The following is a 4689-nucleotide window of genomic DNA, read 5'->3' on the forward strand; positions in this document are numbered from 1 at the left end:
TTAATAATACTGTGACTTTGTCCCATAAAGTAATTAGTAATCAATCCCAAGAAAGGCTGGAGGTAGTTTACTTCCAGCAGAAATTCTTAAGTACCAGAAAGCTTAAAAAACACATTTCACACATCAAGCGTTACATACATGCATCTGAATTCATGACAGAAAGAAGTCATTGCACTTCACTATCAGTTGCAACCCAGCCTCACTGCCTGGGCTCACAAATGCTACCAAATTGCTCAAGAAACAGTTTAGAGGCCAGCTAAGTCAAAATAAGACACTGAATGTAAAATTGATGTACAAGTGTTCATCAAAGAAAGAATGTCAAAAGCCTAAAATGATTACATACTTGCAAACTAGTACATTGGGGAACCACAATTTTTGTAAAAGCAGACATTAACATAACATGAAAAAAATCCCTCAGAAAACTAGCTTTAAAATCTATAAAGAACTATTTTTTTACACAGATAGATAACAAAAAAAACCCACCAAATCTCAAATTCCACTGGATTGGAAACACCTAGAATATTTGTAAAGTGAATATTAATATAATTCGGTAACCTTTACGTAAAGCCGAGATTTAGGGAATAAGCAGAGTAATAATTAGTCTTTTCCTAATAATTGAAGTGAAATGTGTAAAAATTACTATAGTGGTAGAAGTAGTCAACTGAAAGATTTGTTTCACATAAAAGGCCCCTTGCAAACATGGTTCATGGGAACTAGCCTTTTTCCTGCACTTGAGGAGGAAAGAAAGAAACTACTCAGAACTGCTATACAAATAGAATTCTCCTGAGAAAAGCCGAAAGATTTCGTCCCAGCATGTGGCCATTATGAACGCTGCCTGTAAAGTATCTCTTTTGCTATATCATATTAAAATATTGCCAGCTGGTTTGGAAAAGATGTTTTTTAAATACTGTGAGATGGTAGGTTCCTAGGTGTTACTGCCACAGAGCGATACTTTGCTCGTATATATATCAGCATAAGTGGTTGCTCTTGGAGAAATGCCCGTGACAAACAGTGCCCGCGGAGCACTCTGACACTGGACTCTGTGTCAAGTGGGATGCATCCAGGCCCTCATTTCCATTGAAATCAGTGGCTAAATACCTCTGTGAATATGGTGTTTATGGTCAATATCACTGACTGGAACAATCATCAGTAATTAAGCTGTCTCAGAATGGCCATGTGTTCTGGCACCCTGCACACTACAGGCCATAGACATGCTGGGCATCAAATGTTTCAAGTCTAGCATTTGTGCTTGGACAGGAATTTTTGTTTTAGAACAGCATCTTGATTTAAATTGTCACTACTTTACCCTTCACACATTGTCCGTTAACTATAGAAAAATGACAATCTGAATACATCCTTTGTACTTTGGTCAGATGTTTAAACCCCTCTATTTTGAAGTTGTTACTTGGCTTTCTGTAAGCTGTATTCAGATCACCCCTGAACTATGTCTCTTGTAGTCTGAATAAATGAACTAGAATCTGTTGTTACATTATGCTGTAGGCTCAACTCTTTGTAAGTAGCCTAAAGGTAAAAAATATTTTACACATATCCTTAGAAATTACATATTTTGGCAAATATTTGACACACAGGACATTTTGGAAAATGATGCCTATTTGGAGCACTGTGTGCCAAATTTTCAAACGATCATATTTGCAAACTACGGGCTTTGGGGTTTCTTGAGCAAGCCCTGCACCACTGCTAGTGCGTGTCTAATCCAGGGACAGCAAGTGATCTATGCAAAAACCTAACTGTTCCTAGTGGATAGTCTGCATGTGTGACAAGATTTATCTCCCTGCTTTTCAGTTTAGTGGTGATGCCTTAGAGTTTGCACGCGGCAGTTTTTATAAAGAAATCCATAAAGCACAGACAGCTTATGGAAAATTTTGTATTTATTCAGTGCTTTGCATGCACACTCATGCCCTTTGCGATGCTGCTTTTACAAAATAGAGAGGTCTATAAATAGAAAAGAAAATGCACATAATCTACAGGAATCTTTTTTTTTAAGACACTCTTCATTTTGTTAGCATAATGACTATCTATTTCACTTCTTTTTTCAAGTTCTTTCTCACTGAGCATCCTGTATTTCCTCATCTAGCACAGACCCCTCTTAGTGGGAAAATAAAATAACTCCTTTGACTCCAGTTATTAGCAAGGCTCCAGTACCACAATTACACACAGATGTATTTGTAGCTATGCATAAGGATTTGCAGAAAGATTAATCTCTTACAGACGGCAAAATGCAGTCACTCTGCTTTTTGCCATATCATTATCTTAAAGGGGGATAACTAAAATTAGTTCAAAGTTCAGATTTAAATAACGTTTTGATTAACTATGGACTGTTAATTATAGCCATATTTTGAAATTTCTCTCATTAGTCTTGTATTCCATAAGCAAATTAGTAGACTGCTTTACTGTTAATAATTCTAAATAGAAATAATTTTCATACTCTGTACACCGGATGTGTCAAACTGTACAAGTCTTGTGTTTTTTTATTACACTTTCTGAACTATTCCATCTTTAAGGCTTAATGTAATTATGCACCTTCTTTCAGAATAAAAAGCAAGCTATTTTGAACTCTGCTGAGGGCAAATACAACTCTTTAGCAGCCCTGAACAATAACAGGATAAGATAAAATGTTAAAGCACACATAGCTTGCTGAAGAAAATAATTTTCTAAAATGGTGAAGGAGGTAGCGTGAACTATAACACAAAATATCAAAAGATCAAGCGTTACAGTCAAAGTGCAGAAATTCTGTGTTAGCTCTCCAGACCAATGTGATTGTTACAGATGTTTTCATTATTCTTCTTCTTGGAAGTATTTCAAACTATTTCAGTTTTAGCTATTGCATGTAATAATCCTGGTAGGAAAAATCTTTCTTCAACTGATTTTTTTTAAAAAGTGTTTGATTCAACAACTTTAATATCACAGCAGACCCATGCCAATGCTTCCCTAGCTAGACTGTGTCTATGGCAGACCCATCTTGCAGGTACACTCTGTGTTCACGCTGCCTACAAATCGTATGGCAATGAATGAACTGTGGAGAAAACCCCAAGTGCTTATGTCCCCTAAGGGTGATTCAGTTGCACTGCCCATTAGTGGAAAAGAGAAGGTAGGTGAGAACAGCCTGGTCTCTCTTCTGGCCCATTTCTTCAACTTGGTGGCTGAAAACACAGAATGAGCCTCAGAAGAAAAGGACTGTAGCAGTAATGGTGTCCTGCTGAGACGTATGAAGTTCTCATCTCTTCTTCTATTATGTATCAGTGGTAACCAGTCAAAATATAATAGAAGTTAAAACGTCGAACTCTTTATGATCAGGACCTGTCCCAGCTGTGGGTGGAGGAAGCCTTTAGGTCTTGTCTCTTAGTGAATGGGTATGAGAGACTATCCCATGGAGGAAGGTGTCTTCAAAACCTGGTTTCTTGATTCATGGAAAATTCAAAAAAAACCCTAAAGAAATGCCTCCTCCAGATCCATTTTTTCTGGAAATACCGTGAGGTATCAGGATATATGGAGCAGGTTTCAAGGCAGGTCTGTCAAGGCAGTTTATCTTTCTGACCCTGTCTTGCAGGCCACCTAGAACCCCAACACGCAACTTAACAGGAATTGTGGCCCTATTCAATGGGAGCCTTGTTCAAAAATCATTCCTTGAGACCTCACCAATTGCAGTAATCTTTCCTGTCACAGGATCTTCACCTCACTGTAGTTTATAAATAGTTAAACACCTGTAATGATCTGGGAAATTTTTCCATCTGCCACCTATAAATTGCTTAGCATTGACAACTCATTATACGAAACAGACAGATCAAAAATCAAGAATCCCCACACTTCCAATGTTTGCTTTCTTTGTGGCTTTTTAATTACGTTTAGAATGCAGTTCCAAGGGCAAATAAGGGACCATAAACAATAATATTCATTAAACCGTGACAATCTTGGATTTAAATGGAAGCAACCCCTTAGGCAACAAAATAAACCAACACCACCAAATCACATCAAAGAAAAGTGCCTGCTAGTTACAAGACCACAAGGTAGGAAGGTGAATCCCTTGACAAAAGATATATAAAACTAAACAGCAAGGAGTTAATTTGGCAAAAGGGACTTAAAGACAAAAGCAATCAGCTTTTTGCAGGAGTGAGAGGGAGAGTTAAAGGTGCAAAAATGAATGCACGGAGATACAAAGCGTCTACTCTCCATAACTGAGTGTGACAGAATTTCAAAGACCTCTTGGTGAGGAGAAGAGGCCAGAGCATGTTGCCCACATTTTTTAAAATCTAGTGTAGATATGTGCATTGTCTCTTGTACTGTCAATCTACAGACAAGGATATTTGGATTAGAAACCATTTATAGGCTCTATATTTGTTTATGATTCAGTTTTACTTATTCCTGGAGGCTTAACTAGTACAAAATTTCTGGAGGTTTAATGTTGTCATTTAACCTGGCTGGCAACTAAGCACCACACAGCCTCTTGCTCACTCCCCCCTCCCTCAGTGGGATGGGGGAGAGAATCGGGGAAAAGAAAAAAAAGTAAGACCCGTGGGTTGAGATGGAGACAGTTTAATAAGAGAGAAGAATAACAATAGAGATAATAATAATGGTAAGAGAATATACAGAATATATATAAAACAAGTGATGCACAATGCAATTGCTCACCACCCGCTGACCGATGCCCAGCCCGCCCTGAGCTGCGATCAC

At 37.9% G+C, this 4689-nt stretch overlaps 1 long non-coding RNA gene across 1 annotated transcript in view; it reads right to left on the reverse strand.

The window, feature by feature from the left end:
- The window catches only part of LOC118453046, an 18018-nt gene that overhangs the window by 9825 nt on the left and 3504 nt on the right, over nucleotides 1-4689 (reverse strand). Inside the window, exon 2 of the long non-coding RNA XR_004842938.1 lies at nucleotides 4651-4653. This is a non-coding gene — a long non-coding RNA (uncharacterized LOC118453046). The remainder of the gene's footprint in view (nucleotides 1-4650; nucleotides 4654-4689) is intronic.

The sequence above is a fragment of the Egretta garzetta genome, unplaced genomic scaffold (genome assembly GCF_000687185.1).
Source record: "Egretta garzetta isolate BGI_Z169 unplaced genomic scaffold, ASM68718v1 scaffold259, whole genome shotgun sequence".
NCBI lineage: Eukaryota > Metazoa > Chordata > Aves > Pelecaniformes > Ardeidae > Egretta > Egretta garzetta.